General features: G+C 39.5%; 1 protein-coding gene across 7 annotated transcripts in view; it reads right to left on the reverse strand.

Annotated features, from left to right (window-relative positions):
* FBXW11 (F-box and WD repeat domain containing 11) overlaps nt 1-15,653 on the reverse strand; it is a 106,081-nt gene that overhangs the window by 40,763 nt on the left and 49,665 nt on the right. The gene's annotated exons all lie outside the window — the stretch shown is intronic.

Consider the following 15,653-nt stretch of genomic DNA (forward strand, 5'->3'; position numbering starts at 1 on the left):
AAGGAAGGGGGTAGAGAGAGAGAAACATCCATGTGAGAGACATCGATTGGTTGCCTCCTGCATGTGCCCTGACCAGGGCTGGAGAACCTGCAACCAAGGTATGCGTCCTTGACCAGTACTCGAGCCTAAGACCCTTCGTTACGGAGGCAAACACTCTAACCACTGAGCCAAACCAGCCAGGGCTAAAGATATACAATGCAACAGAACTGTATTTAATAAAGCCCGTGGGGCTGGAAGAGTTCCTTCATCATAGAGATCTTCTCAACTTCTCTCACAGAGCCTTCAGGAGAAGATGCCACAGGGAAATGCTGCGCTCAAGCGACACTGGTCAGAGCATCATCTCCAGAGAACACGTAACACAGAGATGCTCAGAGAAAAATGGGTCTAATTACATTTAAGAAATGCCAGGTACTTATGTGCACGCCCCTCTCCCATGCCCCCCAGTACACTTCACTAGGATGCTAAAGGTTCTGGAAGCCTCAACGTTTAAAAATCAGCTCAAGTTAGTTGAACCTAGCTTTCCTGAGTTGTTGGCTATGGGCCCCCCTTTTATAATAATCTCTCCTAATAACAGCTCAGCATATATTAGCCAACACTGGACTGGGGCAATAGCAGGGCAGAATTCCTCCCTCCTCCCACTTCACAGGACAAATGCTTCTGGAAAACAAAAGAAAAGCCCGCTTTTGGTAAATAAAATATATACCTTTTCTATCCCCATCATCTTTCCCAAGTTGCTATATGAGGTTGTGGGACTAAGGAGAAGTGGCAAAAATAAAAAAGTCCCTTAGAGAAGCCACACTTTTTAAAATCACTTTGGCATTTACTCCTGACAGATATAACTGACAAAAGGTCACGGGTCAGGACTGAGGTAAGAGAAAACAATAAGCTTTCCACGCAAAGAAGCAGGTGGTTTCCTACATCCACCTTCTCACATGGAGCCACGAGCCAGGCCGGTCTGAGCGCTGACGTCCTCTTTAAGCCTCCAGCACTTCTGGGAAAGGAACGTTCTCTGAAAAACCAACCTGGCGTCTGCACTTCCTACCCCTCTCATCATCATCTCCTTCCTCCTCCATCTCTACCAAGAAGCATCACGTGTGAATAAGCATGCAGACCTCCTTACTCGGACCCTCCTGCTGATGAGAGGCACCGTCCAGGAGGGAGCAGCTAGGCTCCAAGGCAGATCACCCTCAGTACCGCCGACACTGGCCCCAGGTCATTCTCTGTTGTGTGGGGGCGCTCACATGCACCACAGGATGTTTAGCAGCATCCCTGGCTTCTACCTACAAGAAGCTACCCACCAGCCCCCCCCCTAATGGTGACAACCAAAAATGTCTCCAGTTGGCAAATGTCGGGGGGAGGGGTGGGGGGGAACCTCGCCCCTTCCCTTGAGAGCCACTGCTCTCAGGTTATCAGCTCCTTAACTTGCCTCCTTGGGAAGACACACTAAATCGCCACCATCTCAGGACTGGCCGTTCTTCCTCTCCAGGCTTCTCTGGCCTGTGACAGTCTGTAATTTCTTCAAATACAGTCTGATCTCACCATGGCCAAGCAACGCATGGAGTGCACAGATATCTAAATCCTGGGCTAAAGTCCTGCGTACCATTATATTCATATTTGGGGAAATTTAATTCAGGAGTTCTTACTAGAGATCCGTGGGCTTGGGGTGTGGGTGAGGGCTATAAATATCATCAAGTCACGAACAAGCACGCCTCCAGAAAGACAATCCAGAGCTTTCATCAGATTCTCAAAGGTCTCCCAAATGCGATGAGATAGCAAAGCATGTCTGTGACCAAACAGCAGACCTGAATGGACAGAGCGAGGCATGTCTGCTGCTCCTTGTAAGTTCCCCAGGAAATCCATGCACTATAATATCTACCCTGAAATCACTACGATGGCCAGACGCTGTGGTCCATGTAGTGGCACCATCCTAAGTAAGGAATCTGCACCGGGACCATAACGACAGACGCCAGCCCATGCACGATACTTAACTACCAAATGCCACGAGAACTAATGCCTGCTCCGTCTCTTGCCGAGCCTTCAGGAGGAGACGCCCATGGGAAACGCTGCTCTCTAGCTACACTGCTCAGAGGATCGTTTCCAAAGGGATTCCAGGTGACACAGAAATGTTCCGAGGAAAAGGGGTCCCAGGGTCGCATTAAGTTTGACAAATGCTGTGTGCTGGGTGAGTGCGCTCCCCGCCCCTGACCAAACCCCATTCCCACCCCATTCGTAATCTACTTCCCTAAGACAGCAAAGGCTCTGTCACATCTCATAATTACAGTCAGGTTACGTTGGCTGAGCCTCGCTTTCCCAAGTTTGTTGGATATGGACAACCCCTTCTTGTAACATCTCTTAATTAACAGCTCGGCACATATTGGCAAACACTGGACTAGGGCAACAGCATGGTAGAATTCCTTCCTCCTCCCACTTCACAGACAAATAAATACTCTGGGAGACAAAGGAAACGCCCGCGTTTGGTAAATACCAGATATATCTTTCCTACTCCCCATCCTCTTCCCGGCTGCTATGTGGGTTAGTGTGCGTGTAGGCAGAACAGCTCTGAGCAGTGATCTATTTCTGCCAGTAGTGCCACCAACTAACACAGAATACATCTCATTTAGAAAATTATGTACTTGAAGAGCTATATAAGAGGAATAAATTTCCTACTTTCAAAATGCTACAAAGTCTGTATTTTGAGTTTCATGATGAGAAATGCATATAAATGTAAAATTTTTCATACAAAAAGCTTCTTTACTCCTGAGAGGAAGCAGAAAGAACCCTACACAGGATCTGGAAGCCATGGAGGCACTCTGCCATTCTCCATGTGTTTTTAAATGTTGGGATTTAAGACATTTAGGAGGGCAGATACAAAATGAAAAGTGCTACTAGCTAACTTTATTGAGCATCTGTACTAGGCTTGTTTAATACATTGTCTTTTAATCTTCAGACAATATATATAAGTAAATATTCCAAATTTACAGAAGAAACAGGATCAGAGAAGTAAGTAACTGGTTAAGAGTCACATAGTTAGTAAATGAGAGACATGACACTCAAGATCTAGGTTGGTTCGACTCAGAACTCACTGTACTTTCCATATAGAAAAACACATCTAGGTGTTTTCCAACTGCTGGCTATAGCCTACGAAATCAATTTAATAGGCAGCAACCAACATTTTTAAATAAAATGAAATTGAATCTGGGCATTCCCCTGCCCACAAAGATAAGCATGAAAGAAATTACACCAAAAGGCTAAAAAAAATGAGCAAAAATATACAGGAAAATTCAAATTAAAAGGAAAGCAGTCATCATTGCAAGGAGAACCTTATTCAAGTCAAACCATTGAATAAAAAACCTAAAAGGTGATTTAAAATCACTAAAAGGCAAAATGTGTATAAAAAGGATAATGTGTGCTTTTATGTACTTAATAACATACCACATAGTATATTAAGGAAAAACAAAATTTTAACACCTTTTCATATTTGACTAATCAAGTAGACCAAACTATCTGATTTTCCATTTTTTTTTAAAATTGACAGCATTAGGATACAGAGGAGATCTCAAATATAATTAGAAGTCAGGTAGAGATTATTATATATTTAAGATCAGGCGAAGCAGAAAAGTCTAAATCCAGTTTGCCAATTACAACTTGCCATAACCGCCAAAGGTAAGTACATAGAATCAGGACAGGCAGAGGCAAAGCGAACACCTTCCTTTTGTTCTTATTAATGGCACCAAGGCCCCTAATCTAGCCTAAAATTCTTTCGCCTTACAACTAAACCTTACCAACATATTGCCGAGATAACTGAGATCATTAGAAAGCCAAAGCATTCATTTGGAAAAAGAAGGGACGAGCTTAGACAAATAAGCAGCCCCTAGCTCTAATACTAATCTTGCAACTCAAGAAGGAAGACAGCCATGAATGCGTCTATGTACACCTGATTTTTTAATACAACAGCTCTGGCTACCACTAAACTTCATCAGAAATCTCTTCTCCTCCCTCCACACGAATACTATTATAGGGGAGAAAAACAGTTGTTTTCTTTCTACAATGTAATAAAAATAAAAATTATTACATTTAAATCCATCATAAAAATCATGTAGCAGCAAAATAATTAAGAGGACTTCAGTAACTATTTCCTTAATTTTCCTAAGGACAGTACATAGATGCTATCATGCTAGTTCTGTATGAGAGAAGTGATCTTATTGTATACAATGTATGCCTTAGTGCATCAGGGCATTCTACTTTTACTGAATCTGATCAAAAAGAGTTACTCCAAACTTAATTAAATATGTTCCAGCAAGCATTCAATGTTATTTTTAAAATAAAGGCCTGGTGCACAAATTTGTGCACGTTGAAAGGAAATTAATTAGAAGACATATTTTAATATCACTATTGCCCTTTTTTCTATAATAGAAGTGTCAACTAAATTCACGATCAACAATGACCAATCGAAACACATGCATGCGACTGGCACTAGCGAGAGCTTTATATATATTTAGATAAACTTGCTTAATTAGACCTGCTTTCTAATTTAGGTAAACTTTTCCCAGCCCAGTGAAGCACCCCAACTTCTCTTTCAGGTGGTTGTCAGCAACACAGCAGTAAATATCAACACGAAGCAGATTATTATTGTAGATCAGGCAGGGAGAACAAAAGCTAAAATATTTAACTGCAGCAGTATTTGACTATATTCTGTGCAGTGAGAAAACCTGAAGTCATTTTCAAGTACCACCATTTCTTTCTTCTTTTCAGTCAAGTTTCTAAACTTTCTAAATCTCCGTTTTCCAGCTAATGAAAAGAAAATAGGATTCTACCGAATCTTTAATCTACCTACTCACTTCTGTGAGGATCAAATGAGATGAGGCATGTGAAAACGTTTCACAGACATTTGGTTAAAGTGTAAAATATTTGCACCTGGCTATAAAGCAAGTTGCATTCCTGGGCTGAAGAAACCCCAAGGAGGCTAGTTGCTAGGGAGAGCAAGCCGGGCTTTGCTATGTGATGTCATTACCCAGCGCCCACAGCCACCGTTTCCGGGCTGGACTGGGCAGTGCGCTGCATCTTGTGCCATGGGATCTTGGCAGGCTTGGCTGCGATTTGGTGGGTGTCACTCCAGGGTGGTGGTGGGGCCCGTGTCCCACTTGGGGGAAGCCGAGTGTTACTTTGTCGGCACCAGGTCTGCGGTCCCATTTCTTTGTAAATGGCCAGTGTGTGTCACGGCAGCTCCTGAGTTGAGTGTCTGCCCGTGGTGGTCAGTGCAAGACATAGCGACCAGTCAGGCAGTCAGAGGGACACTTAGCATATTAGCCTTTTAGATAGATAGATAGATAGATATAGATAGATATAGATGACTTGAATCATATATTCAAAATTTAAGAACAGAAATGTACCAAAATTTGCAAAAAGAAATGAAAAAAAAAAGGTTTAGCTCAAATAAATAATTAAAAGGTATATATACATATATGGCTAATATGTAAAGTGTCCCCTTGGGAGTTCGACCAGGAGTTCAATCACTTGCTATGATGTGCACTGACCATCAGGGTGGCATGGAACAAAGGAAGGCCCCAGCCACCAGCCAGAAGGCCCCGATCAGCCCTGATCGCCAGCCAGGCCTAGGGATCCTACCCGTGCACGAATTTTGTGCACCAGGCCTCTAGTTACAAAATAAATGAAAGTAAATTACAATGCCCAAGAATGATAAATTCAAATGAAAAATATAAAAAGGCATTGACGAAAAGCAGGAAAATAACGTAAGAGAATAAAAATGAGATAAAGAAGCAAAATAGGACAGAGATAAAGTAGTTGACATGGAAGACAAAGAAGATCCTATGTATAATTGGAGTTTCTAAACACACACACACACACACACACACACACTCGCACACTCACGCATGCACTAAAATAAAGAAACAGAAATGGCATTTAGAATTATCATCCAAGTGGTTACCAAGGGCTGAATGAGAGGAAATGAGGAGAGACAACTAAAAAGGTTTCATTTTGGGGTAATGTGTATGCTCTAAATTGACTGCACTAATAGTTGCACAATTCTGTGAATACACTAAAAATCAAAGAATTGTATACTTCAAGTGTCTAAGTTGTATGGTATGTAAATTATATCTTAATAAAGCTGTAATATCTTGAAAACCAGACCGTATGTAAAAAGGGTCTCCAGATACTAGGAAAAAATGGCCCACAGCATCAAACTCCAAGAGATAGCCTAGGAAAATTAGATTTTAAAGATAAAGAAAAAACTTCTCATAGTCTCCAGTCCCAAGTAATTTAAGAGAGAGAGAGAATGAGAATGAGTTAGACTGGCATCAAACTACCTGAAAACAACATTCAAAGCAAGCATTCGTGGGCAGCACGCTGCAAAAACTAGTAAAGAAAGTGTAAAGCAGTGATTTTATAGCAAAAGGCAATAGAAAATAGTCTTTAATAAGTAACAAGGCAGGGAATTTTGTATCTATTGAACCCTTCTTGAGTAACAAAGAGAATACTTGGAAAACTTTAGCAAAAAATTTAATGGTACACATTTAAGATAATTAATTATGGACTTAAGAATAAAGCAAAATGAAAATCAGGGCAGAATAATATTTCATACATTCTGATAAAGTACAAATAATGCAACTTAAAAACTGAAAGAAGGGATCAGAAAGAAATAAACTCTGATTACTGCATCGGAAATAGGTGGCAAGTAAAGAATACCATTAACGACAGATAAAATTGTTAAGATATTAAGTAAGAAACCAAGAATTAGAGGCATTTAAAAAATTATTAAGTAAAGGCTAATCAAAAGAACAAAAATACAACCTTCCTAATTTTCAAAGGAAATTTCAAAAATAAAAGAGCAAAGAAAACACACCCTGAAAAGAGAGAAACCGAAGGATATGCAAAAATATACTAATAGAAAACTCCCAAGAAGACAGATCAAGAAAAAAAAATAAAGTTCAGAAGGATAAACATAATCAAGAAGGTAGGCAGATCTTAAAGATGTCAACCTTCAACCATTAACAGAGACACACGTGAAAAATTTATTAAAATTGGTCAGGTATTAGGTCACAAAGAACTAGTAACTTTCATAAAGGAGAAAAGTCAAATAATGGTCTCTGATCAAAAGATAATAAACTAGAACTAATTCCTACAAAAAGAATTAAAGTTTTCCTTCAGCTCAGTGCTATGGGACAATTTATGAAGCTCTGGCCTGAGGACCCTCTGAAGGTTTGCTACAGCTTCCCTGTGAAACTAGGCTGGTTTGATGCATGCTGTGGACTGATTAGTTCTTTGGTAAGTTTCTCTATTATTTTCTTCATAACTTGTTCTTCAGCAAGACAGCTCAACATTTATAAAAATGGTAGTTCACCCTAATTTGTAAATTTCACACATGCCCAACAATCACACAAAAAGCTCCTTATGGAAAAAGACAAGTTGATACTCAAGTTGTAAGACTACTCAGAAAAGAAAAAAAAAATGGAGAAAGAAAAACTACACGGGGAAATTAAGCCCTATAAGACATTAAAATGCACTGTAAGACACTAAAAATGAGGTACTTTTATGGTATGTAAATACACAATTACTTCAACGTAGGGGTCGGGCAAGCCTTTTCTGTATTCAGAGGGTAAAGATTTTAAGCTGTGAAAGCCTACAGTTTCTGCCACGACTACTCAACTCTTCTGTTGTAGCACAAAAGCAGCCATAGACAATATGTAAATGAATGAGTGTGGACATGCTCCAATTGAACATTATTTACAAAAACCGGGCTGGGTTTGGCCAAATCCTGGTCAAACGGAACAGAATGTCCATAAATAGATCCAAGTACATATGGAAATTTAGTACATGATAAAAGTGACATCTCAGATCATGGTAACCTTTTAATAAGAAGTTCTGGGGCAAATGGTTAGCTGTTTGGAAAAAGATAAAATTAAATCTATACTTAACACAATATACATGAATAGACTTCAAATTGCTCAGAAATTTAGAGAGTGAAACTATAAGTACTGGGAAAAGACATGTGAATTTCTTTAAAACCTGGGTGCAGGGAAATGTTATTTAACTATGAGTTAACTATTACAAAATTCAGATGTAATAAAAGAAAAGATAGAAAGAATTGGCTATATAAAAATATTAAACTTTTACATAGCAATATCTTTTAAAACGCCATGAACAAAGTCAAAAGGTAAGTGAAAAACTGGAAAGAAGTATTTGTAACGTATGTCACAGATAAAAGGACTTACATGCCTAAAAATATTTTGTTTTAATTGAGGGGGTCAAAATTACCCAAGTCCCAATAGGAAAATGAGGAAAAGATATACACAGACCTTTTAACAGATATAAAAAAAGCCCCTTAGCCCTAACCAGTTCGGCTCAGTGGATAGAGCGCCGTTGGCCTGCGGACTGAAAGGTCCCAGGTTCGATTCCGGCCAACAGCATGTACCTTGGTTGCAGGCACATCCCCAGCTGATCGATGTTTCTCTCTCATCGATGTTTCTAACTTTCTATCCCTCTCCCTTCCTCTCTGTAAAAAATCAATAAAATATATTTTTTTAAAAGACCCTTAAGTAAAAGCTCTTCATACTTGTAATTAAAAGGATGCACATATTTCTTACCTAACACTGGCACATACCCTGTCTGTGGAACAGGGAGGAAACAGGCATGCCCAGAGGAGAATTTGGCAATATCCCACAAAACTACTAAGTAGTTTTAAACTTTGATCCAGCACTACCTTTGATCCTGCATTTACCTTATGATCCAGCAACCCCAGTGTAAAGAAACTCAGTGGTTAGTACATTTATTTTTCAGTGACATAGATGAGCAATTCTAAATTCCACTTCCAGGAATTTTCCCTGAAGTTACACTATAATTAGGTAACAATATGAAAATACAGCCCTAGCTGGTTTAGCTCAGTGGATAGAGCGTCGGCCTGCAGACTGAAGGGTCCCAGGTTCGATTCCAGCCAAGGGCATATGCTCAGGTTGTGGGCTTGGTCCCCGACTGGGGGCTTGTAGGAGGCAGCCGAGCAATGATTCTCTTTCATCATTGATGTTTCTATCTCTCTCTCCCGCTCCCTTCCTCGGAAATAAATAAAAATATCTTAAAAAAGAAAATACATATGCACAAGGTTATTCACTAGAACACTGGTTGTAATTTTCAAAACTGGAAACAAACCACACGGCCATACATCAGATACTGGCTGAGTAAACTGGTATCAAAACAATAGAGAACTATGTAGCCTGAAGCAAGAATGAGGGAGGCCTCTATGGGCTGAAATAGAGTCATTTTCGCGTATATTTTTAGGTGAAACAAGTAAAGTGTGAGAGAGTGTATCTGTTCGTTATTGCATTAAATATACCAGAAAGGCCCAGCTGGTGTTGCTCAGTGGTTGAGCATCGACCTATGAACCAGGAGGTCACAATTTGATTCCTGGTCAGGGCACATGCCTGAGTTGTAGCTCAATCCCCATAGGGGTAGGGCAGGAGGCAGTCAATCAATGATTCTCTCTCATCATTGATGTTTCTCTCTCTCTCTCCCTCTCCCTTCCTCTCTGAAATCAATAAAAATATATTTTAAAGAACAACTCAGAAAGGATAAATCAGAAACTAATGAAATTGGTTAAGTGGAAATAGGATGGAAAGAATGGAAGAAGGGGAAATGACAGAAAGAATTACTTTTTGTGTTGACTTAATTCTGAGAACTACAATAAATGATTTATATACGCAAATAAAATTAAAATCAACAAGAACTAGGAGAGATGGAATATCAACAGAAATAAATGAACCTAAATACATTTCAAATGAATAATATAAACACATTTAAAGGTAAAAGAAAACTAATCCAGGTGACTCTTGAACTCAATAGCTAGACTATATAGCCACAAACATGTTTCAACTGTAAAGAAACTCAGTGTGGTTAGTACATTTATTTTTCAGTGATATAGATGAGCAATTCTAAAATATACACTCTAGAACTGCTCAAGTATATATACTGTGAAAAATAGGAGCCGGGTTTCTCACTGTTAGAGAAAAGAGAGTTATGAATATGAAAAGGGTTATTACCTTATAGAAGGCTAGAATGGAGACATCATTGGGAACCTGGTTTTTAGTACATAGAAAAGGAGGGAGTCTTCTTTACTATAGAGAGACTGAACTATACATACATTACCAAACACGACTGGCTAAGAGGCCTGGAAGCAATGACATCCTAAATAGCACACTGAGCACACATACCGCCCAGATCTAAATCCCATTCTTCACCAAAAGAATCAGGGACCCTGGAGAAGTGACTGACTCCAAGGCTGAGTAGGGGAAATACAAGATGGGCCTGGAGCATCTGTGTTGCAGTAGAAAGGAAGTGCTTCAAGAATTAGGGGGCCAGGTCACAAGAATACAGGAGCCAGCCTGAAAGGGTACCCACTGGACAAACTTTGACCATCAAAATAAATGATAACAACAGATGCTTCTCACTGAATAAAATAGGAAACCACAAGTCTGCTCAGATAGACCAAATGCATAAAATGAACTTTTCATGAAAGAGAACATTTACATCATTTCAAAGTACCTCTCCACAAAAACAAAACACTTAATTACAAAAGGGAAAAGACCTAAGTTTACAGTGAAGAAAGCTGCTAGATACCACCTACCTCAAGGAATCAAGATGACCACTCTTAGTAAAGAGATCAATCAAAACCATGTACCACCAGACAGGATGCACGGAGAACCCAGCATTACTTTTGTGATGTTTCTATCGAAGATGAATAACCTACATCTAAGCATAAGGAAGCAACAGACAAATCCAAATTGGCAGACATACTACAAAATAATGATCTGTAATCAAGTATCTAGATCACAAAAGTCCAGCAAAGACTGAGAAGGAAATCTTCCGGACTGAAAGAAACTAAAGAAGCCTGACAGGCAAAGGCAACACGTCATGCTGAACTGACACCTTTGCTATAATGGACATCACTGGGACCGCAGATGGAACCGAGCAGACTGAGGACTGGATGGCAGATGCATCGGTGTTAATTTACTGAGTTGATTCTCATGTTATGATGATGTAAAATACCCTCCTTTGGAGGAAATACACACTGAAACCTTGGAGCATAAGAAAGCATTCAATCCACTTTGTATTGTAACTTACAACGAAGCTTGACACGGCCTCAAAAGAAATAAAAAGCAATCTTTCAATAGATAGTTCACATTAACACCCAAAGCTTCAAATTGTGGGATCAAGTCCCTAGGAAAAAGTGTGCTGCAATCTTTCGTGCCCCTTTTCACCACCACCATCAGATATTAGTACCGTATTTGCCGGCGTATAAGACGATTTTTTGGCCCTGAAAAATATGCCTCCAAGTGGGGGGTCGTCTTATACGCCAGGTACACTTCAGATAGACTGCCCATAGTGCTTGCCCCGTGCCATAGTGGCCTCCCGATGCCCGCCCACTTCATTCCACATACCGTTCAGGCATCAAAAAAAAAATGTTAAAATCAAATCTGATATTGTTTTACCTTTTATTTGGTGTGTGGAAGGTGTGCGGAAGAGGGGGTAGTCTTATACGGCGAGTATATAACAAACTCTGTATTTTGAGTGGAAATGTTAGGGGGTCGTCTTATACGCCCAGTCGTCTTATACGCCGGCAAATACGGTAAACATCTCATAGTACTGAGCTCGGACACTACAGGTCCCTGTGTCTTCCCCAGGCCATTCACTACTGGATGACACCCACCGTTTCCTGTGGACTCTGCCAGATGCCCCTGAGCAATGCTGCTTTTGGCAAAGTCTTTTCTTGTCATTAGTTAGGTGACAGTTTCTTCTGCCTACTATTACTCTAATCCTAATTTTTCATTTCCTGTGGTCTTAAAGGTGAAGGCTTTGACATTTGCCTTTTACTCCAAGTGATACCTGGTTTTCTAAATGGAGGATGGGGTAGAAGGAAGGTTCCTTACAATAGGGAAATGAGTCTTCACATGCAATCTACCTACAGAGGTTGACAGCTGGTTCTTTATATTATCAGAATGCATGACACATAGTTGGCAGTTGGAAATTTGTACAAGATGTATGAGTGATTCTATGCTTTAAGTATTTTCGGGATAACCTCTTTCTAATGGAATGATCTTGATTTTGAACTCTAGTCAGAGCACCCAGGCAACTCAATAGGAAAGCACAGGCTGGCACAGCTGTTGTGTGTCTGGAGTTCTATTTCTTGGCCGAGCAATCCAGTAGTATGAGATCTGTCAGTAGGCCAGGCCTTAGCTGACTCAACATATACTCAAATTGCTCGGAGAGGGGAGTTGCCATTGGTAAAGAGGCTTGTGAATTTAGAATACACTACTGAATCACTTTTTTTTTTTAACTGAATCACTTTAAAAAGGCTTGTTAAACTTTTCCAAAATAATACTGTTCAATCCTAGTGAGAGTACAATGAGATGTCAACCCTCTGGAAAACAGTTTGACAAGAGGTATACAGCCCATCTCCTACCATAGAGCCTAAGTAGTTCAAAATGCAGGCAAACATTTTATGCAAAAGATGGTGATTAGTTTTTTAGTAATAAAAAGTGAAGATTCTAAGCACTCAGAAAAATGACACATTTGGGGATGTTTGTAAAATACATTATATAGTACTTTCAAATTATGTTATGAGAAATTTTTAATAATAGAACATTAACTTAACCATCCTGAACAAGTGCACAAAGCACATAAAGTATAAAATATTGCATATAAAATTACAGTTGACTCTTGAAAAATGCAGGTGGTAGGGGCACTGTCCCCCTGGCACAGTCAAATGTCCATGTATAACTTCTGACTCCCCAAAAACTTAGTTGTCCCTCAGTATTCGCAGGGGACTGATTCTAGGACCTCCTCGAATAAGGACAGAAAACAGTACTGGGGGGCGGGGGGGAATCCATGTAAAGGTGGACCAGTGCAATTAAAACCTATGTTGTTCAAGGGTCACAATCTGTATGTGTGTGCATGTGTACATATAAAAATATACAAAATATATATAAAATAATCTCCACTTATAAAACATATGCTGGCTTGTGTAGTTCAATGGTTGAGCATCAACCACTGAACCAAGAGGTCACCAGTTCAATTCCTGGTCAGGGCACATGCCCCAGTTGCAGGCTCAATTCCCAATAGGGGGCATGCAGGAGGCAGCCAATCAATGTTTCTATCTCTATCCCTCTCCCTTCCTCTCTCTCTAAAATCAATAAAAACACAGGGGTTTTTTTTACGTTATCTTAAACATCTTAAAAACAAATAAAATAAAACATATGCACAGATTAAAAACTAAAGCTATGCCAAAATATTGAGTGGCACTCCCTAAATTGAAAATTACTTGTCATTTTCCTTTCCACCTTTACCCCAACATTCCACAATAGGCATGTATTGTATAATCAGAAAGAGTATTTTTTAAGCAAAATGAAAATACAAGCTAGTCTTCAAAGCAAACAATTTATACTCAAGGTACTCTTTCAACTCACACTGAGGGAACTGAGTGAAAAGTAGAGTTATTTTAGATTGGGTGGTTAGAGAAGGCCTCTAAAAAAAGATATTTGATTGTGTAAGCTACAGGTATAGCAAGTTGCATTCCTATTGTGCCATTGCTCTAAGATCTAGAAAACTCTGTTTACAACTTCAAATAATCATCTCTATGAAAATAGTTTCTACTTTGAGAAGCAGTAAGGTATACTGGAATAGAGAGACTAGGCTTAAAGCCTTACTAGGTGTGTCCCCGTAGGCAAGTCACAAGCTCTCTTTCTCTCTATCTGAATTTGCTCAGGTGTCTCTCTGTGTCTCTCCCCCTGCCTTCCACTCTCTCTAAAGATCAATGGAAAAATATCCCTGGGTGAGGATTAACAAAACAACAAAAAACACTACAATGAAGTGAGATTATACCAATGAAAAGGGGTTACTCTCATAAACAAAACAATGTAAAGCAATAGAAATAAATAAAACCAGCATTTGTTTTACAAACATCATAATAGACATGAGTAGTATGAGGCATATCACAGTTTTGTTGAAAAATGTAAAAAGACATATTTTAATGTGGTCTGAACCCCATTTACTCACTTCCCTATCCTCAGATTATACTGTTAAACCTTATCCATCATACGCATTGTTCTGGAAACCATAAATTAAAACGTTAGTAAAACCAGTTTTAGTTTTAATTTTCTCACAGCAGAGGCTCTCTTTCACAGACAATGCATGTGATTTCTTGGATGCTAGTCGGGCACGGTGGCACCAGCAGAACTTTCATTTCAGCAAGATAGGAATTTACTTGCTGACCACCAAGTCACCCTGACTTCAGAAAATATGGCATGCAACAATGATTTTTCAAAAATTTCCAATTATAACAAGAACAGATAAAAATTATTCTTTTAGAAAAATGTTAAAACGAATCTTTGGCACTAAACTTTCAAAGCCCTCACCATTAACAAGACCCTCTGAAACTAGGATTGTACGTAAAAGACAGCACAGCGTGGGCCCACGTCTACAGAGGTTGCTGACTGATGATCCTAAGGAAGCAAGAACAGCCAGAGCTGGACAGACTTCTGGGAGTGGGCATCACTGGATACAGGAAGTGAAACATGAGCATAGGATTTCCAAGCAATTGGAGAAAATCTGTATCAGAAAACAGGCTGGCCATTTAGAAAGAATGTGGATCCCTTATAGGTAGCATAGACCAATATAAATGACAGAGAAACTGAAAGAATTACATGCAAAACAAAGGCATAAAAGGAAAAGCAAAGAAAAGGAGTATGATTACATAAAAGGTAAAATTTCTTTCAAAACTTTCTCCAAGGCCAAAAGCATCATAAGCAAAACTGAAAGGCAAATGTCAAACTGGAGGAAATATTTGCAATAAGATTTCCTACAAATCATACTTTAAAAAAATATATAGTCACCAATTAAAAAATAGGGAAAAGGAATAAGGAGATAACTCATAAAACAATAGAAATGCCAATAAATATGTATGTACATTCCACCTCACTAGCAAGCAAACAAATGTACATTACGACATTATATTATTTTCATTCATCACAATGGCAAAGACATAAAAGATTAAAATACCCAATGCCACTTAGGGCATATGAAGAGGATGAGTGGACTCCCATCCACTGCTTTCAGGAGTATAACTTGACCCAGCCCCTCTTTTACTTATTTTATTTTTTTAATATATCTTTATTGAGTTCAGAGAGGAAGTGAGAGGGAAAGATAGACAGAAACATCAATGATGAGAGAGAATCCTGATCAGCTGCCTCCTGCACATCCCCTAATGAGGATCAAGCCCACAACCCAGGCATGTGCCCCAGACCAGAATCAAACCTGGGACCCCTCAGTCCGCAGGCTGATGCTCTATCCCAGGGGTCCTCAAACTACAGCCCGCGGGCCACATGCAAATACAAATATTGTATTTGTTCCCGTTTTGTTTTTTTTACTTCAAAATAAGATATGAGCAGTGAGCATAGGAATTTGTTCATAGTTTTTTTTAACTATAGTCCAACCCTCCAATGGTCTGAGGGACAGTGAACTGGTCCCCTGTTTAAAAAGTTTGAGGACCCCTGCTCTATCCACTTGGCCAAACCAGCTAGGGCTGGTTTTGGGGGTGTGTTTTTTTTGAGCCAGCCTCTCTAAAGTATAATTTAGCCACCTGAAGTGTT

This window comes from Myotis davidii, unplaced genomic scaffold (assembly GCF_000327345.1).
Source record: "Myotis davidii unplaced genomic scaffold, ASM32734v1 scaffold399, whole genome shotgun sequence".
NCBI lineage: Eukaryota > Metazoa > Chordata > Mammalia > Chiroptera > Vespertilionidae > Myotis > Myotis davidii.